Here is a 27,083-nt window from a genome sequence, read left to right on the forward strand (position 1 = left end):
TTTCCTTCTCCAGGGTACTTCTCAACCCAGATATAGAACCTGTATCTCCTGCTTGGCAGGTGAATTCTTTATCACACTTAGTCACAAGGGAAGCCCAGGATTACACTATTGCAATCTTACACTATTGCAAATATTAAAAAGATACCTTTTTATTTTCAGAGGATTTTACAGTTTTAAAAAAACTTTTACATGAATCAGTTGATTCTCATAAAATGCTAAAACCCAGTAAGGCAGGTGGAATTGTCTCCATTCAACAGATGAGAATATTAGGGCTCAGAGCAGAGAAAAGATGTCTCAGGATAAAAGTTACATGCATCAGTTCTCTTCACCCCTACCATCCTTAAACTGGTAGAAGGTTAACAGTCAAGACACAGACTTCAGGCTTAAGTGGCTTAAGATACAGTTCTATCAGTAACAGAATTAGGATGGCTGATTCTCTGCAAAAAATTCTAAGTTCAGTTTAGGATGTGCTCAGTTTTATTTGACTAGAGGACTTGGAGCTGGAGGAATGCTTGTATGGTTTTATCTCTCAGTTGCTCCAATATTGCATAAGCACTGGCTTCTCAACCTTCATCAACATTTTTCTTAAGTGGGAGACATTTCAAGTTTGCCTGAAAGCTCACAGTTACAGAACAATCTCTTAATCCACCCTCACAATATTCTTGTGATCCCACTGCTCTTTTATTCAGGCTGACCCCAACACAGATTTCGGTGTAAGTGATGCCGATTTGATAAAGTACTTTCATATTTTTAATCTCATTAGATGCTCACATACTTCTGTGAGATGTGACTTCATATTTCTGCAATATCCCTCAAGATTGAGGCTCTGTTAAGGTGTGAAACTTATTCAATGGCAAACAGCTAACAGTAGACACCGAGAGCTTGAACCTTGGACTTCTGTCTCCAACATTATAACTTATTCTATTGCTTTCAGGGTAGCTCCTGGCCCTTTTACTTTTCCCTTCCCTTTCCTCTCTCTGAGGCTTTTCCATCCTCTAAAAATCTTCCAGAACTCTTCCTACAATCTTCCAACAAGACCTAGCTTCTAGAAAGTCTCTTATATCAGTCACACACATTTTAGTGAGTTTAAACTTTGAGTTCCCTCTCCTAAAGGTATACATATTTTCATGCTTTTATTTTTTGGTCTGCAGCTGTTGTATCTCCTCCCCATTTGTTGTAACAAACACATCTTGAGCGCTTACTATGCTCCTGGCACTGGGAATATAAGGGGCAAGAAAGCTGTTTCCTGTAAGTGAACTTCTGAGATCCACATACCTCTTAGGCAACAATTTATTCTTACCATTTGAAGTCACTTTTAGCCTTTAATCTGGGGGTTAGGAAATTTTAGCCAAACAGCCTGCCAGGTGACATATAAGCAATGAAAGAAAAAGGTGCATGAAATACAGATGTAACATCATGTCCCAAAATGAAGAAGTGGGGCATTCTGCATCAAATCGAGCAGTGTCACTGAGGGTGCTTGTCAACAGCCCTGGGAACAGATCACATTCTGACAAGTTCACAAGGGTTCCCCCTGTGAATAAAGGGGTTTACTTGGCATCATAATACAGGACTCAACACTGAAGATGGGAATAGGAGTTTTATCTAAGTTCCTGCTGAAATTTTAGAACCTTACACGATTGATTTGTGGGCATTTTGAAGCAAAGGCTCTGATCGCTAGAAGTTCATTCAAGTTTACCACTAACGGATCGTGCTAGACACACCACATTTCCTTTTCTTATTGTGCCACTACGTTGGTAAATCAGTAGGGTGAGGAAGTTTTAGCAACAGATTTCACACTGCCTCCTGTAAAGTGATTTTTGCATAAGATGGTGACATATGAGCAGGATCATGTCATGTATTCACTGGTTTCACAGTTGGGTAATAAAAATGTCTCTTAAGGGTTGCTAACAGCTCCATGTCAGCTAGAAAGTGATCTCTGGCAAGGACTGAAGCCTTTTTTTCTGGCCAATATTTTTTACTCATGATTTCAAAGGTTCTCTAGAAGGAGAAATGTCCAAATTTTCAGATGACACCAAACTAAAATGAAAAGCAAATGCCCCAGATTGACACCAAAAAGTGGCATTTTACATAAAGTGGAAGGAGCCCTGGCCTTGGAGGAAGGCTGAGTAGACCTTGTCTTTTGTCTCTGACCCCGGTCAGCCAGATAACATTGAACAGGGGTTAATCTCTGATGGCTCAATCTTATTACCTGTAAAAAAGCAAGATGGTCACTTACCTTTTCAGCTCAATATGAGTATCTAAAAAGAAGCTTATATAAATATATACATGGCATATATTTTTAATAAATTAGTGCAATATTAATAATAATAATGAGGCTTAGTATCTAAAATGATAGGATTCCTAGAACACAGAAATGAAACGAACACGATGAAATAAATCAAAACATAGGTATGTATATGCTGGTGGTGTTGAAGATATCAAGACTAAATTTATGATGCTCAAGCTTCTATGAAGTACTCAGCATATGTTAGGCACTTAAAAAATGTGTTTTAATGATGACTTAATTAGCTGTGTGTGTTTGAAAAGGAAAAAACACAAATGAGGGTTTTATATTGATATTATATTTGTCTGATGTCTTCATATATTTGAGGGGTTGCTATGTTGAAGAGAATATGAACACATTTATTCTGCATTGTTATAAAGAGTAAAACCAGGCCCAAACTGGTGGGCATTAAAAGGAAAGGAACTTTGGATGACAATAGAAAGCTTTCTGTAACAGTATAGAGTTCCTATAATGGATCTGGGTGACAGTAGACCTTTGACTCAATGGGTTGGTTTTTGCGGTACTGGCTGAAATGAAGGCAGAGCTGGTTGCAGGGGGTTGGGGAGCGTGGTGCATAGAGGCAGGTTTCTTTGTGCATCACTGCTGAATGCCAGTTTTGCACTGGCCACTCACTGAGTCAAATGCTAGAGACCAAGGTAAAAGTCTGCTTCCCCAACTTTCAGCGAGCTCAGGTTTGCTGTGGAGAAGCCCTCAAGTCCCTCTAGGGTGACTGAGGAAGACTTCTCGCAGGTTGCTGTCTTTAGGCAGAGACTTAGAGGACTGGTAGGAGTTTTCCAGGAAGTGGACATTGCATTAAGAGAGCAGAGTCAGTGCCACAAGTAGAGATCTGAGATACCATAGTGTACGGTCAGGAAGACAATTATTTCTTGGATTATACACTGCCAGGAAAGCTAGAGTTAGAGCATGAAGGACTGACAATGCCTTGCAAGATGTGTCGGGTCTCAGGCTCCCTCCTTCTGCATCTGTAGGATGGTGTGTTTACCCAGCTTAAAGCACAGATCTCACTACATTATAATTGCTTATGGGTGGGCTCCCCAATGTGCTCTGAGTTCTTGGAGGACAGAGACTGTGTCTCATACGTACCTTCCTGGCCTCCCGTGAGCTTGCCACAGCTTATAAGCTCAGTTAGATCCTACTGTATAAAAAACTAAACAAATAAAAGCAAAACAGATCTCATTTAAGGGATAGGTCCCAACAGGATTTATGAAAAGCTTTTGGAGTCTTTAGCTGTTTCTGCAGCTTTGCTGAATGTGAAGGAAAGTGAAGTGGCTCAGTCGTGTCTGACTCTGTGACCCCATAGACTGTAGCCTACCAGGCTCATCTGTCCATGGAATTTTCCAGGCAAGAATACTGGAGTGGGTTGCCATTTCCTTCTTCAGAATGTAACACCAAGAATTACTTCTAGCAAGCTGTGTCTTCTGCAGGGTATTCTGCAGAAGAATACTTCTGCTAATAGTGAGTCCGAGCATTTATTTAATGCCCCTTGAATTGGTACTGTGCTAAATACTTTACAAGCCTTATTTAATGAGCACAACATTCCTCTGAGATATGTAGATACTTCCTCCGTTCTATAGATGAGGAAGCTAAGATTTGGAGAGGCTGAACAACTCACCTAAGGTCAAGTAGTTAGGATGTGGCAGAAGCAGAATTTGACCCACGCCTGCTAACTCCAGAGCTTGGGTCTTAACTACCCTTCTATCCACTGAATGAGGTGTGTTGCTCAGGGTGGGGCAGAGTTAGCAGTGAGACCCATCTTGGGGAGATCCCCTTAGAACTGGGGCCTTTTTGATTAAAAGAAGTTGAACTCTCCAGAATCTTCTTGACTTATATCCAATTATAATGTTTACTCTAGCAGTGAAGAAAAGGAGAAGTCTGTAGGAACAGGACAAGTTTAGAGGGGTTAGAGCATTTTGGATGATGGGAGACACAGCATAGAAGCTTTCAAAGTAGCAAGAAGGGAAGCCTCCTGCCTTCTGTGAGATCAGAGGCCTACAGAAACAGAAGGAAGTGAAAAGGTAAGGCCCTTTTTGCGCCGGGGCACTTTGAGTCTGGAAGGTCCTTTGGAAATATTTCTCATTGTTTTTCAGTTGGCCTGGGGCTGCCCTTTTCTTCTGAGACATTCCAGAGCAGAGCACAGGGTCCCTAGGTAAAGAGGTGAGGGGCTGCAGGCTTAGAGCTCCTGAAGGTCTCCTGAGCTGATCATCCAGGATTCTCCAGTGCGGAAGGAGGCAGGAACGTGGGGAAGCCGCTGTCTTCAGAAGTTAGCCAGCATGTTTGGCTGACTTCTGCTTGCTGCCTGGGCCTCGTAGGTGGGGCTGGGCAGGAGGTTAAGAAACCTCAACAGATGGCGGCAATCAGTGGGTGTTGGTGACCATTTCTCCTAAGTGCTGAAAAGATGGTCATCATGTGCCTGTGCCAATCAAACTCAACTCCAAGTTCCTCTGTCCTAGAACACAGACTAGAATAATCCTTTCTCAGCCTCCAGAAGGAAAGTTTTCAGAGAGAGGCGGTGTCGAGGGAATACAGCAGCCGCCTGAGGTTCTGATTCACGATGTGACGTCTCCTGCCCAGTCACAAGCTCTGATGTCTGCGGAGATTTGTTTGTCAGTCTGCAAGGACAGAGATGAAAGGCAACTTGCCCTAACCTTCCCCCTCCCTTCTGGCTGGTAAGGGAAAAGCGTCCGCACACTGCCATCTGGTGGGAACTGCTGGTCACTGCAGTTGGAATGAGAACGTTTGCTCAACCAACACTTGGAGAAGGGGCCCACTTTTCACCCTATAATGAACAAAATATGGTTCCTGCCCTTGAAGAGCTTTAAGAAGGACCATAAAGAAGACTGAGCATCAAAGAATTGTTGCTTTTGCACTGTGATGCTTGATAACACTCTTGAGAGTCCCTCAGACAGCAAGATCAAACTAGCCAATCCTAAAGTAAATCAGTCCTGAATATGCATTAGAAGGACTCGTGCTGAAGCTGAAGCTCCAATAGTTTGGCCACCTGATGTGAAGAGCTGACTCATTGGAAAAGACCCTGATGCTGGGAAAGATTGAAGGCAAGAGGAGAAGGGGGCGACAGGACGAGATGATCAGATGGCATCATTGACTCAACGGACATGAGTCTGAGCAAACTCTGGGAGACAGTGAAGGACAGGGAAGCCTGCCTTTCCCTGGCATGCTGCAATCCATGGGGTCCCAGAGAGTCAGACACAACTGAGTGACTGAACAACAACTTGAAGAGCTCCCAGTTTAATGGAAGAACCTGATATGGGAGCAAGTAATTGTAGCCTAAAAAGCACCATTTTAGGAGTGTAAACTGTTAGGTAGTCTGGTTGGTAAGTAAGGAATGTGGGAAAGAAGTTATAGACAAAAGCTGGAAGAAGGTTGAGGCCAGGTCATGAAAGACTTTGAATGTCTGAGTAAGGCAATGAGTCCATATAAGATGAGTTAACAGGAAAATGTGGGATCAGGTTTCAGTGGTAAAGTAATCTGGACAAGTGTCTGTACATATGCTTTCAAGCTTCTAGACCCTTTAGTTCTCTGAAATCTCCTACGGAACCCATATGTAAACTAGCTGAAGCCGTGGATATTCAGGGTGAAACAGAAGTGACAGCCAAGAGCCTGAAGAATTGTCCCCCACCCTCCATCTCCCTTCCTTGGTACATGTAGATGCTTTGGGGCAATATTAAAGCCCAGCAAAACATAGTTTAATACCTACCACTGTGGATGGTCCCTTCACTAACATGACCTTCCCTGTTCTGATTCTAGAGCTAACTATGTCCTGTCCTTCCTATGATATGGGTCTCATATATTAGGTCCTAGATATTTTCCTATATTTAAATTAATGACAAAAATTATGTTACTTATTCTTGATGTTTTTAAAGATACTATTTTTTAGAGCAGTTTTAGGGTCACAGCAAAATTAAGAGGAAGATAGAGAGGCTGCCTATGTATTCCTTGTCATTCCACATGTGTAGCTTCCCCCATTTACTAATAGCTGTCCCTAGAGGAGTATGCTTGTTACCACTGATTACCCATGAACCTCCAATGACATATCATAATCAACCAAAGCACAGAGTTTGCATTAGAGTTTTACTGCCCTAAAAGCATTCTGTGTTCATCCCTTTCCCCACTCCCTGGTAACCACTGACCTCTTCATTGTCTTCCAAGTTTTGCCTTTCGAGAATGTCATACAGCTGAAATCATATATAGTATGTAGCCTTTTCAGACCTACTTCTTTCCTATGCTTTTTGTTAGAGCTGCTTATATTAAACTTTATTTTATGCTAACCCCCATTATATTTATAAGTTAACTTTCTTAAACACAAAACCTATTTCACCTGGTCCCTGGCTCTCGTTTCAAGAGGGTACATGTAGGAAGGTGACTAGAGACCAGTCATCTCTGCAGTGTCTATTAAGCATCATTTATCTGCTGCCCAATATACTAATTCACATTCAGCATGTACAGCATACATGCCATCCTTGGCCCACAGACCATCTATGATGGAGTTTTGAGAGGGACTTTTTTGGCTCTTACTAATGGCATGTCATTTGTTGACTTCATTCTGAGAACTGCACCCTGGGAAAGCAGTCAAGACCTTGTAATGAGTGGCTGAATTACGGAGAGCTGCTTGTCTTGCTGTTCTGTACAGCCTTGTAGCCTCTGGATGGCATTTGCTGTAAGAAGAGGGGTTTCAGTGGGAGAATTGATCAAGAGTGACGTACCCCCCAGTAGCCAAAAGCCGCTTTGTTCCCCCCAAGTAATTATCTTCTTGCCCTTTCAGATCTACACTTTCAGATGCAAAACCCAAACGCCACCCACTCCACAGCACTCCTCTCCCTCCCTCTCCTGCTCCTTGTCTTTCCTCGCGCCTTGCCCACTCGTTCTGCATGATGGGGTCAGTTTGCTGTCACCTTCCCACACTAGCTTCTCTGTTTCAAGCTTGTGTCCGGAACTGCCTCCTTCTTGCCATCTGGCAGCTGACATCTGCCACATCTTTCCAACTCAGGCCCCCACCTTTTCTTGGAGGTTTTCACAAGAAGATGTTAACTTCCACGCAGACTTTCCCCAGGACTTGATTATGTACACAGCATTTTCCACATGGGTGGACAACTACTTCAGCCCCGACTCTCGCCTGCATTGCTTAAGTTAAATTGTTATTTTCCTGAGGACACATTGGCCAGTGTCCTTTTATGTATTTAGTGCCAAATTCAATGAACCTTAGCTGAGTGAACATCACACTTTAGAGTGAATGGGGCTGGCTGTTCTATGTCTTATTGGAGAGAGAGCAAATATGACTTATCCTATAGTCCTTGATGAAAAGCAGTGAGGTGGGAGGGTCTCTGCACACTACGTGGATTTCTATGAATGACTGTCCACTGCTCACTTACCTCACTCGGATGTAACTTGGTTTTGACGCTTGTCTCCCTTTGTCAAGGGGGGAAGGAACCTTCAGTGTTGGCTTGGAACCTGACTAACAGTACATGATCAATCATTACTTTTCTCAATGGATTTGCAATGTATTTATAAGAACCCATACAGATATAGAGGACATAGGGGCCCTCAGTAAAGTTTCCTTAAGATAAGATGCAACTTTTTTTTTTTCCCTCCAGGCTAATTTCAAATGAAAATCAGTAAATCTATGGGATTCTCCAGGCAAGAGTACTGGAGTGGATTGCCATGACCTCCTCCAGGGGATCTTCCCAACCCAGGGAGCCAACCCATGTCTATTACATCTCCTGCATTGGCAGGTGGGTTCTTTACCACTAGCAACACCTGGGAAGCCCAGACACAGGGCAGTGGTACTCACATTCAATCTGGGGTTGTTCAGCATCCTCCATAGAGCCCTGGGGGCAGGAAGGAGTGGATGTTGATGGAGAGAGCAAGGCTAGAGGTTATAACATCTGTATTAGAGCTGTGGCTCTTCAGCTCCCATACAGGTGAGCCTGGCTAAGTCACTCATCTTAGAATCTCAGTTTTCCACCTGTGTAATGAGGACACTGACTCTCTGGGACCTTCCATCTCTGACAGTGCCTTAGATTTCTTCTATTTTGTCTCAGGAACAACAACAAAAAAAGCCCCAATCTTTTGATGGGAACTGCTGAGCAATTTTCAATTAGTAAAAGTCCAATGTTGGCTCCCATTCATTTCTCAAGATGTCTGGGCAAAGATCAGCACAGATGATTCAAATGGCAAGCATGCCTCCAAAAGGAGTCCCTTAGTGCTGCCTGTCCTTGGGGTTCAATAAGTTCAGGCATTCAGAAGAGCAGGTGGGTTTCACAGTTCCCAGACACTGTGTTACTAAGCACTCACCCATGCAGAAGAAGCTGACTTAAGAGGTAGAGTTGATATCCAGCAGCAGTCTTCTCACTATATAATGTAAGTATGTTGGAGGTGTATTATGAAGTCAAAACCCTAAATATAGCTAAAACCACAGCATTGCAAAGGGCCTTACAATAGGGTATTACTTTGTATTTAATTACTAAGGGTGTAGAAGAAGGGGTTAACAGAGGATAAGATGATTGGATGGCATCACCGACTCAATGGACATGAGTTTGAGCAAACTCAAAAGATAGTGAAGGACAAGGAAGCCTGGTGTGCTGCAGTTCACAGGGTCACAAAGAGTCAGACACCACTTAGCAACTGAACAACAACTGAGGGTGTTAAACTCTCTTTGCTGTAAAAAAAAAAAAAATAGGAAACTCAACTCCAGTTAGATCAGATCACTGAAGCACATTTTAAAGGACATATACACACATGGAAATAGGCCTCTGGGTTTACAGGAACCCAGGCAAACCTTAACCATTAGCCCACACAGCTCCTGGAATGGGAAGGTGGCCTGCATCCGACAGAGTGACTTGGATCTGCTCTAAGGACTGTGGGAGCCAGGACACACTTACCTTGATTTGTTCTTTATCTTCAATGCAACCCAGCTACTGTATCAGTTTCTGTTTCTCTTAGAATCTATTCTTTGCATTCTATAAACTGCATCATTTGTTCCATTTATATAATCTGGAAAGACATAATCTGATTACTGTGGCTAATTACCATAATCCCTGGTTGGGTAGATTGTGTTCTTCAAGTCATTCCATAGTTGCTTATTAGCCTATATTTTGGCAATTCCTAGGCTGTGGGCACTATCTGATCTAGCACCTTTGGCCAGAAGCAGATTCTAACCTATAAATACAACTACTCCCAAACACAGAGGGAACCCCCATCACTCAATGAAGATAGTACAAGGGCAGTTTTCTTTACAAAGGACTGTGTGATGGTGGGACAGTTGTGTCTGCTTGGCTGGGAATGTTCCTTCAGAAGAGAGCACCTTGGAAGGAGCAGGATTGCTGCTATTATTTGCACAGCTCTCTTGTGAAAGTGGTATCAGGTGTGGCTCAGATGACTCTAGAAGAGAGACATAGAGCAAAGGACCATGATGTATATAGGGAAACATCTTTTAAGGAAACTATTTGTTCTGATGATCAGAGCACAATATAGATGGGGTGTGAGGTTATATCGGGTAGTGAGTTTACCATCGCCAGACTTTGACTTTTGTCATTAGCACCGATTGGGCCTTTGTGTGCCAGGTACTGGCTAGGATTGCTCCAAATAAATATTTTATTTCTCTTCATCTGGCTATTAGTCGAGATCTGTCTTGATTCAAGTTCTCTGGAATCAGAAACTGAGAAGGGATTTGGATGCACGTGGTGAACTGAAGGCATGCTCCTCAGGAAAAAAACAAAAACAACTCTTCAAAGGAATGAGGAGAGAGGATAGGGAAGAGGAGAGCCGGGCACCATGTGATCTCAGGTGACATCAAGCGTCAGTCTGATTCAGGGTACTTCACCCAGGAGAGTGGTTCCACATTGAAGCAAAAGGTCTAGGCTTCTTGACCCTTGGATCAGTTGTCATTGGGTGTAAGGGGTGAGGGATGGGATAACCTCTCAAGTGTCTCTGGGGAGTCAGCTCCCATCAGCCCAGGCCAGTTCTTTGAGTCCCATTGTGTGTAAGCTGTTAGCTACATACCTTCAGGAGCTGCAAGCTGGGTGCTCCAGTCAGCAGGTTGAATCTGGGTTGGGTGCCATTAGCATCTATTCCAGATCTCCCCCTTGAGTCTGCTACAGGGGCTTGGCTGCAGGCAACAAAATCTCCATCTAGCACAGGTGAATGAAGAACTGATTGGAAGCCAGAGAGGGCTGACTGACTTGAGAAGTAGGAGCACCAGATTTAGACCATTGGCAGAAGCCAAGGCAGTCTTAGAGGGCCAAGAGGATCATGTGTTAGAAAACCCTCAGTGCAAGGAGGGTCTTTCAGCCATAACTGACTAAGACAGCGCCATGTCTAGATAACCCTGGACCACACTGGAGCAACTGTGAGTAAAGCCCATTATCCCTCCAAAGCTGGGTGTCTGGTTGGAAGCATCTGTTGGCCAAATCTCGGTCACATGTCCATTACAAATGCCTGGAAATAAAGAGAGGGAGACTTTTCTTCTTGGATGGGAAAAAGGCACTTCATCTCATCCATAACTCATATCATGAGATATTCTTTGGAAATAGGAAGAAGGGTTGGAGGCTGGACAGAAAACAGAAGGCATGTGCAAACACCTCCTGGACCATGTGCAAAATGGATATTGTTATTCCCATTTTCTAAGTATGAAGACTGGCTCGGAGGTAACTTCATTCATTGACTTAGAGAGGTTAAGAACCTTCATTCATTTATTCATCAAATGTTTGTGGAGCGCCTACTGTGTGTTTAGGTACCTTTCTAGGGGCTCGTGTTTCAGCAGTGAGCAAAATTGGCAGGAATCTCTGCCCTCATGCGGTGTATATCTCTGTGTGGTGGGGACAGATCAAGGCAGAAAATAACAGATAAGTAAATCCTGCAGTGTATCAGACTGAGACAAATAATAGAAAAATAAATCAGGGAAGGAGAGGAAAGAAGTGGCTGTATTATGAAGATTTTGCCATTTTAAGTTGGGTGGTCAAGGTAGGTCCCACTAAGACAGTGACATTTCATCAAAGACCTGAAGGACATAAGGGGAGGATCTGGAGAGGCATGTGTTAGGCAGAGTGAACAGCGAGTGCAAGCTTCTATGAGGCACAGGTGCACCTGGGAATCTCAAGGACCCAATGGAGGCCAGTGTGTTTGGGCCAGAGTGAGCAAAGGAAGGGAGTGGCCAGAGGAGGTCACTGGGCTGGATCTTAGGGGCCTTGGAGATCAGAAAGTACACAGAGCTGACGTTTGGCATGATCTGACTTGCATTTCAAATAAATCACTCTGACTGCTGTTTCTAGAAGAGCTCATGTGTGTTGGGGAAGAGTAGTGTTGGTTGAAGGATGGCAAAAGCAGAGAAACATTAGGAAGACACTGCAATAAACTAGGTGAGAGATCATGGAGGATGAGATTAGGCTAGTAGCTATAGAGATGCTGAGAATATAATAAGAGTTGGGCTATGTGGGAGGCTAAATACTGGCCCCAAAACATGTCCTGGTCCCATTCCCTAAAACCTTATGACAAACAGGATTTTACAGGTATCGTTAAAGATCTTGAGGTGGGGAGATTATTTTGGGTCATGTGATGAACCCAGTGTAATCAAAGGGCCTTTAAAGATGGCTACAGCAGAATAAGAAAGAGAAGAGACAACATGAGGATGGAAGAGAAGATGGTCTGCTTCTGGCTTGGATGATGGAGGAAGGGGCCATGAAAGAAGGAATGGAATTGACTTCTAGAAGCTTACTTGAAAAGTCAAAAGATTTTCCTCTAGAGCTTACAGACAGAATGCATCCTTGCAGACATCCGATCTCCAGAACTGTAAGATAAAAGAAATCGAGTTGTATTTTAAGCCACTACCTTTGTGGTGATTTGTTACAGCACCACCAGGAAACCAACATAGGGTCTATTATGGAGTCAGAACCAACAGTGTTCAGTGATGGAGTGGATGAAAAGTGGGAGAAAAAGAGAGTTAGGGGTAGCTTTAAAAGTCTGTGATGGAGCCACTGAATGGATGTCCTTTATGATGGTGGGGAACACTTGCTCTGTGTGACAGTGAGACCAGGTCTGTCTGGCCTCACCCTTTCCATCCTACCACGCCCAGGAGCTGAGCCAGGCTGACATTCGTGGGAGATGCACCCAGCTCAGCTTGTCCGCTGGGTTTCTCCGCGGCTGTCACCCTTCCCCTAGTTTCCCAGCAGTTTCACACTCTTACAACCTCTTTCTAACAGCACTTCCTCACGGTTCTCTGATGGCAGCAGGCAGCATAGAGCTGGATGAGATTAGACACATAGATTTTATTTTAAGGCACAGCTGAGAAAACATGTGGGAAATAAAAGTTGTTTTGACCTAAACTGTATGATCTGGAGGCCTGCTGATGGTCTGCTGATGGGGTTCTCAGGCTGTGGGAATGATTCCTTACACAGAACATCACTGAGACGGTCACTTGCCACCACCTCCTCTGACTATCCTTCCCCAGTGACGAGACTCCTATTAGAGTGGTGAGAGGAGCGACAGGGTCCTCTGAATCTGGCTCTGGGACTCACCTGCTGTCACTCATTTCCAGCCTTGGTTTCCTCATCCGTAAATCAAAGGCACTGGAGCCAGTGTTTTCCACGAGGCCCCTTGAACCTGGTTCTCCGGTTCTCACCAGTATCAGAGGTGTGTCAGAGAGAAACTTGAACACGGCTTCAGCCAGCCATGGTTCTGTCTTGGGTCCTGAGGAGCAGGCACTGACCTGCTTCTCTCATCCTCTCTTCTCTGCCATCCTATGGGGCTTTATTCTGACCCTGGAGCGATCATTTCTGAGGCTGCATTAGAGGGCTTATTTCTGTTGCAAATGGTCCATGAGCTCTATCTATTCAACAGAGTCCAGGGCAGATGGCTACACTTCCTTTCCAGACTGGACATCAAATGCCAGGAACTCAGTGAGGGGCGCCCTCCTTCTGGCTTGCGGCTCTGTGAGGCAGACGCAGAGAGCAGGTTCCGGCCACCTTCTGTCCTGGTTGCTTGTTGATGCTTTTGGTGAAAAAGAAAAGAAGGACATGATTATACTGCTTAGGGAATATGGCAGAAATCCTTTACCCTTTGGAAAAACGTTCCCGTGAAAATAAAGCACAAACAAAGCACCTTACTGCTCCATCCCAGGAGGATGAGCAGATCTGCTTTGTGAATGTACTCTCCATTTTCCTCCCTCGGCCAGGTTAATGAGTTGGAGCCTGCTGGGTCTCCATGACAGAAGATCTCATAAATTCTTCCATCCTCTCTCCTTTCTGGTTGTGGGGAATCTGATCTGTCTAATAGCACCAAAGACTGAGTTACTAGTGCCATGTATTATGCAATGCATATTATATAGACTAATAAAGCTTGAATAAATAAGCAAATGGATTAAAAGTATATTATTCAGGGACTTCCCTGGCCATCCAGTGGTTAAGACTCTGTGCTTCCACTGCAGGGACCTCAGATTTGATCCCTGATTAAGGATCTAAGATCCCACATACCGTGGGTCATGGTAAAAAAACAAAACAAAAAGGAAATGATCTAATTACTGCAGGACTTTATTAATGTGACATCACTCTTTTAGTTCTCAGGGACTCCATTTATAAGACAAAGACTCTGCCCAAAACTTTTATGATGGAAAGGAAATCGTGTGGTCATGTCATAGTCATTCACCATCACCATCAGAGGGTCCCTCAAACCATCTCATACTGAAAATAGTAACTATCATTATTTCCTGGTTTTCAAACTGTTCTTACTAATGTGTATCACTCAGTCCCCCAAATAGCCCTTGTGAACTAGATTTGATTGTTATTTCCCTTGCACAACTATGGAAACTGAGGCTCCTAGAAATCAAGTGGACCTAAAGTCTTTTAATACTACCAAATGAGAAGAGCAGGCATTACATGTCTCAAACCATCATTCCCAACAACATGGAATTACACTGGCCTTTTTTATTTAGTAATAGTTAATTACTAAAATCAGAAGTTTGTCTCTGTCTTCTTGGGTTCTGTCTTTTCCCCATCTTTTCACAGCTCTATTGTCTTCTTTTCTCTCTCCCTCTCCTCAAGAATAAAACCAAATTACTCTCATTTTCACTGTAGATGTTTGCCCACTTCTCTGAAGCTGTCCTCAAAGGCACATTCTCTATACTAAGAGCTTATCAAGGTGTTTTTTTCCTTTTGCGCTAGACAAAGGCAATTTTCTTCTTTAAAAGAATTATTGTGAAAGTTGTTAGGATAATAAACTTTATTGTCTCCAAAGTTTCCTTCAGAGTAGCTGGCAGTTCTTCTTTTAATGATGAACATGTACTCCGCTCACACTACATTTACACCCTACTGCCTGGGTCTGTGCCATTCTGTGCTCACAACATTTTGCTTCAATGTTAAATCAAAGTTCACTCTTCAAAAATATTTAAAATGGCACTTCATCTGAGCAATGCACTTAAAAAAAGATAATAAAGCTTCTATCCAGCTTTTTAGATAAAGAGACGGCAAGGGAAGAACCAATTCTGAGAATTACAAAAGGTTTTCAGGGAATAGGTCGCCACAGATGGCATATTTCATCAGGTAAAGAAGAGATCGAGGCGGTGTTTCAGGTAGAATGAATCAGACGGACAAAAACAGAGAAACATAAGCAAGCATGGTGGGTCAGGGTCATAGAGAAGGGAAAGATGGGAGAAAGTGAGAGAGAATTCTGGAAGAGTAGGCTGGTAAGATGAAGGACCCGACTCTGGTGTTTTCTTAGAACTGACAGGAAGCCCAGTTGAGATGAGAGATAAGAAGCTTTCATAGGCTAATATAAGGCAGCAGTGTTTGCTCATGCCAATACTGTTATTTGCATGTTCTTGTCATTGTTATTACCAACAACCGGAAGTCAGCCATGAGTCCCAAACAGGAACGATTTGATTCAGTGGTGGTGTTTTTCAGTCCTCTTGTTGTTCTTGGTCTTAGGAGTGCACTGTGGGTTGGGAAATGAGAAGCAGGGCTTCTGTTTCTCTCGGGTCCTGCAGATTTATACCCACAGTCCTGGGGATAAACTGTTGTGGTAGGTGATGCTTTGATAGAATGTTTTTTCATGGAATTTGTGAGCTGTGAAGATCCACTGTCAAAAATCTTGTGAGCATTGCAAAAGAGTGTAGGAGGTGGCCTTCTCAAATACTGCTGCTCTCTGCTTCATGTCATAATAAACTCTAAAATTCAAATTTCAAAGGAACACGTCTCTGGTGGATGGGTGGGCTGATGGGTGGAGGGGTTGACTGAAGGCTGAGAAGGAAGTGGGTAGAGTTGTCAGCCCCAACTGAGAAGGGCTGCAGACCTCGTTGGGACTTACAAATGTCCAGGATGTCAGTTAGTTCCTTTTGACAAATGATCTATGAGTTGATTTTTCTGAAAGAAGAATAAAACTGAGTGGGAGGCCCCTAGGCAGTCTGTGAGTTGATTCTGGGTATTTGATTGGGTGATTTCTTCTTCAAAGTGGGAAGACAATGGCACCTGGCCATCAAGTGGGTGGGACCCCATGGAATGCGCTGATGCTGGTTTATTATTTATGATAATGTTTGGGAATGCAATAGACGTTGGTGCTCAGTAAACTCCTTCTTTCATTAAAAGTCTTAGGACCAGTCATCTATTTTGTGCTGTTTTTATTTTCTTTATTTACATTTAGGTTTTTCTTAGTGTTTGATAAATTTCATCTTGAATATGTCAGCCTGTCTCAGTTGTGCAAAGAAAAACAAGGAGAAAGATTATGTTTACCTTGAGCTGAGAGGAGAAGAGGGAAAGTATTTCTCTCTCATCCTCTCTGCCTCCCCAGCCCTAGGAGATGGGGACTTAAGTTGGTGGTAGCAACGGGAATCAAAATAAAAGAACTCCAGGGAAAGACTAAAGCTCAGAGGAAGCGTTGGGATGCTGGTGTTGTCCCAACTTCTTCACCTGCCAGACCTGTTTCCATGTATGTTCTTCTCTGGGGATAAAAATACAGATTACCAAATGGAAAATTTTTGTGTCTTTCATATTCAAAACACTGATTCAATCTACGGTAATTTTTTTTTTTTTTTTTTTTTTGAGACTCCCTTATGACTAGAATCTATGGAGAAGAGGCACCCCACAGAGATCTGGGTAGGATCTTTGGCTTTGTACTATTGCATGACCCTGAACACATAAAAGCTTCAGTTTCCCTCCTCATATTGATATACATAATACCAACCTCATGGGATGGTTGGAAAATTTAAGACAGTGTGTGTAAAGTTCCTATTCATTGAGTACATGGTGAATATATAAATGGTATTAGCCTTTATTATTACTTTTTAAAATTGAAAAAAAAAAATTGCATGTAACTGCTGAGGTAGATCACCATAGAGGGCAAGATTAGAGGGAATTGGCATGGCCTCTCTGCCCCTTCTTTTGTTATGAGAAACAGTGTGGTATGGGGAGACAGCACAGTATGGGGAGACAGGCGTTAGACTGTCTAACAGGCGTGTGACCTTGGGCAACTTACACATTCCCTCTTGTTTCTCCTCAGTTTCTTCAGCCATCAAATGGAGGGATCTTGTGAGAACCCAATGATACAAATACATCAACTGCCCAGCAAAGCGCTTGCCGTCTCAGCTTAATAAATAGTAAGTTCATCCTTTTGTTCTTCTTATCCACATCTGCCTGTCTCTCCACACCAACTGTTAGGTTGGCCAAAAATTTCATTTGAGTTTTTCCATAACATCTTATGGAAAACCCAGATGGACTTTTTGGCCAACCCAATTTTTTCTTCAGGTGTCATGACTGTACAAAAGATTTTATTTTCTAAGCTCAAAATCCTGACTTGCACATGTGCTCAGCTGCTAAGTCATGTCCGACTCTTTGTGATGACCCTGTGGACTGCAGCCCACTAGGCTCCCCTGTCCATGGATTCTCCAGGCAAGAATACTGGATTGGGTTGCTATTTCCTCCTCCAGGATCCCTCTTCCCAACTGAGGGATCAAACTGGTGTCTCCTGCATTGGCAGGCAGATTCTTTTACCACTAAGCCATCTGGGAAGCCAAAATCCTGACAGTAGGGCTAAATGCAATGATTGTGCCTAGGTTCTTTATCTGTTTTTTTTTTTTTTTTTTACCTTTTATTCGTTCCATTTTATGGCATTTCTTTCCATGAAATAAATGTTAATTGAGCACCTATTATATGCCAGGGATGATGGTACTTACCGTGATTAATGTGACAGTTCTTCTCTCAAAGAGTTCCCAGATTGAAATATATATTTCCACAGTCTGGAAATAATTTCACGATGAGACAGACTGTTCATGCTGGAAAAGAGGTGAAAGAATGTAAAGGTTCAAAATCAAGGCAGGTAGCACCTGAGCTGTGGCAGGATGGTGACGACTGGAGGAAGTTCAGTGGAGAAGTCAGCTGGGAATACGCCTAGAGCTGGGAAGACTTCCTCTAGAGGGAGGGGCTCCAGGTAGAAGAAACATCCTGAGAAAAGGTTTGGGTGTGGAAGTGCATGAGACACATTTGGGGAATGGTGAGTTTGGTTTGGATGGACTATATGGTATATGGAGGGACATAATGGGGAATAAAGGTGAGGCATGATTGTTAATCATTTTAAATGACAGGATAATAATTTTATACTCAGTTTGGTTTGTAATGAGGAAACATTGAGAGTTTTTCTGAGCGGGGCAAGAATGATACAATAAGTTGTATCAGAAGTGATGTTTACATCTGACTCTAGTAATGACCAGGTAATGGTATTTACCTGGGTGTTTGATGGTTGGTATGCAGCATTCCAAATTCCAAGTCAAGCAGATGTGTCAGGACACAGAGGTGAGAAAGCCTCAGAAATCATTTCAAGACAGTTTAATCCAGACTGCTATGAATATAAGATACAACTAGGAGAACTGAGCAGATGGATTTAAAGTAAACACAATGAGATTCTAACAGTTCATATCAGTGACGCTAGTTTCTAGGTTAAAAAAGACCAGAGTAAATGTAAGTCTATCAAATAAGGAACTTAAATAAATTAACTTTGATTGCTGTTTCTTTGAAGTCAGTTTTTTTGGAAGTTTCATGTGCTATTAGAGTTGTTTTTTTTTTTAATTGCAGGTAAATTCACATAACATAAAATTACCATTTAACTATCAAATGTATTTATGTGTTGTGCAACCATTGTCTATCTGGTTTCAGAACTTCTCCATCATCCCAAAAGGAAATCCATAATTATTAAGCATCACTCTCACTCCCCCTTTCACCCAGCCCCAGGCAAACCTAGATGGATGAATGGATAAACAAAATCTGGCCTAGTCAAACAGTGGAATAATTATTTAGCCCTAAAAAGAAAAGATTGATACATGTTACATCATGGATGATTACCCTTGAAAGCATTATGCTATAGAAGCTTTACAATTTTGTGTTGTTTCAGTGTTAATAGAAATGACAAGTTGTATCACTTTTTATGGTGTGCAGTTGAGAATATCTGTGTAGGTCACAGCGATTAGATTTTAATATAGTGACTTTTGAATAGAGCTCTGCTGACTCTCAAAGGTTTTTAGTGTATTTCAGAGTTTCATGCCACTATCTGTTTTTGTTTTTTTTTTCCCTTGTAAATGGGTCCATACATTTCTCAAGTTTGAAAAAGTCTGAGGGTTGTGCCAGGGATCACTTGCAGAGTGCCTCCTAGGAGGTACTCTGGAACCTCCTGGAATATCCTGCTCAATGGCTCAAGCTTAAGTGTTTCGAGGAGGCAGGCTAATAGCATAAAGGCAGGAAGCTGGCTGGATATGTGATGATGGAGAAGTGGAAACCTCCTCTAAAGAGGGAAGCATCTAGCAATTCTGGATTTTTCATGGAAACTTCTCAATTAGTAGATTTTAGCATCTCATTCAAAAAAATTGTAAAAAACACTGTGGGCAAAACAAACAAATCTGCAGGAGTCAATTAAAGAACTCTGCTAGAATACACATCATGTAGTGAGATAAATCTGCTTTTGAATTCCAATTCTACCTTTTTAGGTTCCCATGATTTCTGGCATATTTCATAACTTTTCTGTGTTTCTTCCCTCAGCAGCAAAATGGGTCTAATGATGATTTCTCCCTAATAGGCTTGTGATGTCTGTAAGTATTAATATTAAAGCAGTGCTGGCAGAGTAAAAGCTGTTAATATTAGATGATATTATCAGCTGATTGTTAATAATTATATTGTTCAGTCATTGTAGTCATGTCTGACTCTTTGCGATCCTATGGACTATAGCCTGCCAGGCTCCTCTGTCCATGGGATTCTCCAGGGAGAATACTGGAGTGGGTTGCCATTTTCTTCTCTAGGGGATCTTCCCAACCCAGGGATCAAACCTGCGTCTCATGTATCCTGCATTGGCAGGCAGGTTCTTTACCACTAGCGCTACCTGGGAAGCCCAATAATGATATTAATGGCACAGATTCTAATAGGCTCTGCTTTTAGAGGTCTTGGAGTAAATTTGGGGAAGTGTGCTATATCACAAGTGATGATATAGCACCTTTTGTGTTGCATGTGACCTAGGGGTGTGTCTTTGGGACTTATCACTCTGAACAGCTGTGTACTAGTTGTAACTAAGGGTCACTTAGTCTCTTTGTGGGGCTCCCCTTGTAGTTCAGCTACAAGGTAAAGAATCTGTCTGCAATGCAGGAGATGTGGGTTTGATCCCTGGGTTGGGAAGATCCTCTGGAGGAGGGCATGGCAACCCACTCCAGTATTCTTACCTGGAGAATCCCCATGTACAGAGGAGCCTAGCGGGCTACAATCCACGAGGTAGTAAAGAGTCAGACATGACTGAGCGACTAAGCACAACACACAGCCTCTTTGTAAGCAGTTTTCTCACCTGTGAAATGGCAATGATATATAGTGCCTTCCTCACAGCATTTCTGTAGGAATGAAATGATTAATATTTGTAAGGTGCTTTTGACAGTTCCCAGCACAGAGCAAGCAACATATAGGTATTTGTTAAATAATTAGAAATAAATAAATATAGGGCACAAGTTGATCCAACATAAGGTTCTCATTACTACTTTTTCCTCTGAGTGACTACTTCTCACTGAGGCATTGATTCAATGTGATGGAGGCACTTTGCTTTAGCTGCTATTTTGAATAACATTTTAGAAGGTGCTAGCTCAAGTTATCTGTGTTGTGATTCAAGACGGAGCTGTGATCAACACTGACATTATCCAGCTCATCTGCAGACCTTTGAGAATGTCAGGCTTGTTCAACAAGAAAATGTTTTGCAATTTACCTTCAGTTTCTGATTATTTCTGAGCTGGTTCTTCTGGTTATTTTAATGATTGACTAGTTTCAGACTTAGGTGCTAATGTTTCTAGGAGACAAACAAGTTTCCTTAATCAAATTTTGAGAGTTCTGTGGGGCAACAAGTTACAGTGTAAGAGGAAACACTGGAGTGAAGCTAAAATGTAATATGACTTTGGGAAAATCACTTCTCTGTATTCGTTTTCCAAAATGTAAAATTAAGGAATTAGTCTTCTGTGAGTGCTTTGGATACCTTCCCTCAACTTCTTAAAAGCTAAACATTACATGTACCTCTGATACATATCTGGGGGGAGTAGAATTGTGCTGGGTGCTCTGAGGTGGGCACTGCCAAGCTCCGCCTTGCGGGCTCAGCCTGTGTCTCAGGGTGGCCCCAGAGGCATCTTGGCAGTAACCCCAGGGCTCCCTGAAACTCATTTTGAAAACAGCTGGGTAAGACGATGCCTTTAGCTAGCAGACTCTGATTTCAAAATATATACATTTTTTCCTCAAATAAGGTGAACATATTTTTGCATAATAATTAAATGATAAATACATACATAAATAACTTTGCCTATATAATATTTTACCTAGAGTTGGGAAGTTTGCTATTTAAATGAACCCCACGGTAAAATGAAAAATTCTTTTGTAGTAGGAACAACTCCTGGATCTCTGATTTCTAGATTCTGTGCTTTCCTCTTCTTCTTAAAGTGGGGCACTGCAGACTTGAAACACAATCGTGAAAACTTAGGATGCTAGCTTTTTTGGTACAGTTTCTAGTTTTTGAGTTACTGGCATTTGTCATTCTTTCTACCTCTCTTCAAAATTGGGATCATCTGAAAGAAAAAAGAAAAGCTTCCGTTTAAAAAAAAAAAAAGGTTTCTGAAATTTCACAAAGTATGCTGGCATCACAGCATCCCATGAATATTTAATCATCATCATCAAGACAGGAGGTTGGAGAAAAAAATCAGGTTGTGATATTTGGGAATAGCAGGTGTGGGAAGGAGGGTGTTGACACCCTCTGAAAACGGATATGGCATGTTGTGTGGCAGGTTCCCTTTGCAGTCTCCACGTCACCTGGGTGCTTTACGAAAACTCCAGGGAGAGGAAGCTTGTCCTCACTGGCCCCACACCCTGAAGATGTCGGGAGGCCTCTTTAGAGGCATGGATGGCCAGACTCCTTCCCTTCACAAGAGCCTTCAGGCTTTTTCTTCTGTGAACCTTCACATCATGCAGGTGGCTCTGGCCCCTGTCCCTTGCATCTTTTTTTCTTATTATTGTTGCTAAGCAAGAACTTCTCTTGTGTTTAATCAAGCAGTGAGAGAACAGAAATCCAGCTAAGGACTTGGGATGTAGGTGTTGAAACTCAAAGTTCACCTAGGAGCTCTTGCATCCTACAATCAGGAGCAAGACAGAAATTAAAGGGCTCTGGGTCACCTATGTACAAATTACCTGTCTTCTAACTTTATCACACACTCCCCTCTGCCTATCATCCAGCCGTGTGTGTTTCACCACTGCCTCCTTGCAGCAGGAAAGGATTCCACCTCTAAGCTCCTGTCCCTGAGTTCTTCATAGTCCATTCCCTGTTGGAGCTTTCTGACAGTAGATTGAGGAAGTGAAACATTCTACTTCTCAAGCTTTTCTGTGCAGAACAGCTATCAGGCAGAACTTCCTAACACGGAAATTCCTGGGCCCACCCAGGTGTTCTCATCTAATAAATCAGGAATCAGTTCAGTTCAGTCGCTCAGTCGTGTCCGACTCTTTGCGACCCCATGAATCGCAGCATGCCAGGCCTCTCTGTCCATCACCAACTCCTGGAGTTTACTCAAACTCATGTCCATTGAGTCGGTGATGCCATCCAACCACCTCATCCTCTGTTGTCTCCTTCTCCTCCTGTCCTCAATCTTTCCCAGCATCAGGGTCTGTTCTAATGAGTCAACTCTTTGCATCAGGTGGCCAAACTATTGGAATTTCAGCTTCAACATCAGTCCTTCCAATGAACACCCAGGGCTGATCTCCTTTAGGATGGACTGGTTGGATCTCCTTGCAGTCCAAGCGACTCTCAAGAGTCTTCTCCAACACCACAGTTCAAAAGCATCAATTCTTCAGTGCTCAGCTTTCTTTATAGTCCAACTCTCGCATCCATACATAACTACTGGAAAAACCATAGCCTTGACTAGATGGACCTTTGTTGACAAAGTAATGTCTCTGCTTTTTAGTATGCTGTCTAGGTTGGTCATAACTTTCCTACCAAGGAGTAAGCGTCTTTTAATTTCATGGCTGCAATCACCACCTGCAGTGATTTTGGAGCCCAGAAAAATAAAGTCTGCTACTGTTTCCACTGTTTCCCCATCTATTTGCCATGAAGTGATAGGACCGGGTGCCATGATTGTAGTTTTCTGAATGTTGAGCTTCAAGTCAACTTTTTTGCTCTCTTCTTTTGCTTTCATCAAGAGGCTCTTTAGTTCTTCTTCACTTTCTGCCATAAAGGTGGTGTCATCTGCATATCCGAGGTTATTGATATTTCTCCTGGCAATCTTGATTCCAGCTTGTGCTTCTTCCAGTCCAGCGTTTCTCATGATGTACTCTGCATATAAGTTAAATAAGCAGGGTGACAATATACAACCTTGACGTACTCCTTTTCCTATTTAATATGCATTTTTAAGGGCAAGTTCTCAGGCCCGTGGTACAGACTCTGCTCACACATCAGATGTTATCTTCAGGGCTGTCCTTCCTGGCCCTGGCCCTATAGGATGCCCTGGGCTGAAGGTCTGGCCTGAGACTTGGGTCACAAAGCTCACACTGTGGTTCTAGCTTTGGTTTGGATGTCACAGAAAATGGCTGATGTGCCACATTGCTCGTGTGGCAGGAGTGTGGCTGAGTCAGGGACCAAGTCAGATGAAAAGGCACATTCTTTCTCCTTCCCCATGGGATTTGGAGAGGAGGATATTTGAGGCTGTCTTGTTTGCCATCTGGACACAGCTCACAGGAACTCCTCAAATGTCATGACAATCATGAAACACGGTCCCTAAAACATAATAAAGATGAAAATTAAGAACACCTTGGTCTACTGTTCAAACCTACTCAGTAACATGGTCTTACCCTCAGAGTCTACTGTTCTCTTCATTGTCACACATTCTAGCCGAGCAGAGTGACTAGACTGTTCAAGCGACTGTGCTTGGTGGGGAGGGATCGGTCAGTCCAAACTGAGTCGCAAGGGAACGGGAGCCTCCTTGCCCAAGGTCCCTCCTCAGGTACCCACCCCAACTTACTTTTGTCCCTCAGAGGTGTGTTCTCTCTTTGCATCAGAATTCCATAGCAGTTTCTTCTTTGGATCACTCCCTGTAGTCAGAACTCAGCTTTCTGAATTGAATTCTTTTGCTGCTTTTATTATTTTGCACTACCTTAGGTTCTGGAAGGTAATCTTCCTCTGTAAATCAGTCTTAAAGTCCTGACACTGATATGGAGGTGATAATAGTTGATACTTAGAACCACAGAATGCCAGCCCTCAAAGGGACTTCACTGTGTGTGTGTCCAAGCTTCCTCAAGTGGTTGACCAGGAAGCCAAAGGCCAGAGAGAAACTTTCCCAGAGATGTACTTGCATAAGATCACCCACAGAGCTCGTGAACTAAGACCCAGAAGTACCTCTCTGTGCCTACACAGATGTATAATCCCTTTCATCCTAACTAGTGCTCTTCCTATTTTCCTTCGAGTCTCAATGTTTCAAAAGTGTGTCTCTGTTTGCATTGTAGTTTATCACACACTATTTATTGACATGTTTAAATTTTGTCAAGCTTTGCCTCCTCCTTAGATTTCTTTCCCCCTAAGACATGTGAAATGACTGAGGCTCTTAGAAGAATTTTGGATAGGAGAAGAGAGCCAACGTGATCATTTCATCTTGTTGCAGTTTTAAGATACCAGGGTCATTTAATCTGGCCAATATAAATTGAGCATCAGAATCTGCAAGTCTCTGCATTGGGTGTGGGAGTGTGTTATCTGTGTGACAGAAGAACAGATTTGTTTGTTTGTTTTTCTCTGCAGATCTCAAATATATAGAAAGAGGAAGAAATCTGAAGGAGAATTAATGCCAAAAGCAGCCTGGGAAACTGACTCACGGTGTGAACTTGGGTCAGTCCATTCTCTAACCGGGGGCAGTTTATTTCACTGATGCAGGAAGGTGGGTTGTGATAGCTGCCTGGGTTCTGCTCTGAGATCCTGCCCAGTTCTGTGGTGTTGGGTGGTGTCTGGATGGTTTCTACTCCAAAGCAACCTGCATTTCCACCTGAAAGCAGGGAGGAGCCCAGTGCTCAGCAGGAATGGTGAGCCACTCCTTGGCCTGAGTCAGGCTCAGGAGCCTCTCAAGAAGGAAAATGTTGATAGAGGTGGGGCCTGTGGCAAGTTTCATGTCATCATCCTTTCTTAGGTTGTATATGTATAAGGAAGGGTGTTCCACAGCTAGGCTCTGCATTGGGGCCGTCCCTTCACAGCCATCCCTAACTGGCAGGGCTGTGCCATTGTTTCCTTCTTCCTAAGGCTTCTTAGTTCTCTTGCTTTGGGGTAGTGGGGGTAGAAGAGGAGAGGCAGGAATATGGACATAGTTTGAGATCCCAGTGCAAGATGAAAATGCAGGCCCTTCGTTCAAAAATGATTGTGTTGTTCAGTCATTCAGTCCTGTCCAACTCATTGTGACCCCATGGACTGTAGCATGCCAGGCTTCCCCGTCCTTCACTATCTCCCAGAGTTTGTTCAAATTTATGTCCACTGAGTCAGTGATGCTATCTAACTATCTCATCCTTTACCGCCCTCTTCTCCTCCTGCCCTCAGTCTTTCCCAGCCTCAGAGTCTTTCCCAATGAGTTGACTCTTCATATTAGGTGACCAAAGTATTAGAGCTTCAGCTATCAGTCCTTCCAATGAATAGTCAGGGTTGATTTCTTTTATGATTGACTGGTTTGATCTCCTTGCATTTCAAGGTACTCTCAAGAGTCTTCTCCAACACCACAGTTCAAAAGCATTAGTTCTTCAATGCTCAGCCTTCTTTAGGGTCAGACTATCAGATCCATACATAACTACTGGAAAAACCATAGCTTTAACTATTTGGTCCTTTGTTGGCAAAGTGATATCTTTGCTTTTTAATATGCTGTCTAGGTTTGTCATAGCTTTTCTTTCAAGGGGCAAGTGCCTTTTAATTTCATGGCCAGAGTCACCATCCACAGTGATTTTGGAGCCCAAGAAAATAAAACCTGCCAAGGTTTCCATTTTTTCCCCATCAATATGCTGTGAAGTGATGGAACTGGATGCCACAGTCATAGTTTTTTGAATGTTGAGTTTCAAGCCAGCTTTTTCATGCCCCTCTTTCACTTTCATCAAGAGGCTCTTTAGTTTCTCTTCACTTTCTGCCATTAGAGTGATATCATCTACATATCTGAGGTTGTTGGTATTTCTCCCAGCAATCTTGATTCCAGCCTGTGATTCATCTAGCCCAGCATTTCTCATGATGTGCTCTGCACATAAGTTAAATAAGCAGGGTGACATTATACAGCCTTGTCTTATTCCTTTTCCAATTTTGAACCAATCATTTGTTAATATAAAGTTCTGTTGCTTCTTGACTTGCATACAGGTTTCTCAGGAGACAGGTATGATGGTCTGGAGTTATCAAGACTCTCAAAATGGTGACAGCAGAGCAAAACCATGCATGGGGCCCTTCTGTACGCCAGGGCATGTGCCACTTTCAGACTGCAGTCCTGTGAATCTGCTCTGGGTGGTGGTGGCTCAAGCTGTGGAGTGGGGATCTGAGGTAGAGAGGGAAGGGACTTCACTCAGCCAATAGATATCAGACCACTGCATCCAATCTAAGCCAAAAACGAGAAGGCTTCCCAAGCTGCACTAAATGTGGAAGATAGCACAAGGGTGACTACAGCTTGGGGCCCTGAGAGTTTCAAGCCATTGCTTTTGGATTCTGTGGCAAATATTTTGCAAAGAAGCAGACCCAGATAGCAAAGGTGATTGGTGGAAGGTCACACTACTTGTTGGTGACAAATGGGATCTAAATCTCAGACCTCGTTCCAGCTTCCATGTTCTTTCTCAGCCTGAAGCTGAGAAACAGCACAATTGTGCCCTCTCATTGTGGATTAGATGGGAACTTGGGAAAAAGAGTGAGGTGCAGGAAGGAAAAGGGATAAATGATAATTGAATGGAGGAAACAAAACAGTTTAGAAAGCTGAAGCAATTTGTCTGAGTCCTACTGCATGCACAACATACAACAAAGCAGACAAATGTCTGTGCAGCAAAACAAAACTGTAAGAAGATGATATTTTCCAATAAAATACGCCTATTTCCAACCAGACTTGAGGTCATCTAATAAAGGACAGATTATCCGGAGTAAATAGAGAGAGGAAAAAAAGATGCTTTGGGCTGAGTTTAGTTCCATGTCAAAATCACAGGGGAGCTTATTGCCTCTTTCTCCTGCTTGTCTTCTCTCAGGCATCAACCTCATGGAGCTGGAAAAGGAGATAGTAGATCATATATTCATGCATTTGTTCATTCTTCCA

General features: G+C 42.9%; 1 protein-coding gene across 2 annotated transcripts in view; it reads left to right on the plus strand.

The window, feature by feature from the left end:
• Positions 1 to 8,034: 8,034 nt before the first annotated feature.
• TPRG1 (tumor protein p63 regulated 1) overlaps positions 8,035 to 27,083 on the plus strand; it is a 171,425-nt gene continuing 152,376 nt past the window's right edge. The window contains exons 1-2 of one of the 2 annotated variants that reach the window (XM_043875115.1): positions 8,035 to 8,052; positions 16,802 to 16,898. The gene's annotated coding sequence lies outside the window, so the exon portion shown is untranslated. The remainder of the gene's footprint in view (positions 8,053 to 16,801; positions 16,899 to 27,083) is intronic. The other variant, XM_043875117.1, reaches the window with a different exon arrangement.

This window comes from Cervus elaphus, chromosome 19 (assembly GCF_910594005.1).
Source record: "Cervus elaphus chromosome 19, mCerEla1.1, whole genome shotgun sequence".
In the NCBI taxonomy this organism is placed as follows: Eukaryota; Metazoa; Chordata; class Mammalia; order Artiodactyla; family Cervidae; genus Cervus; species Cervus elaphus.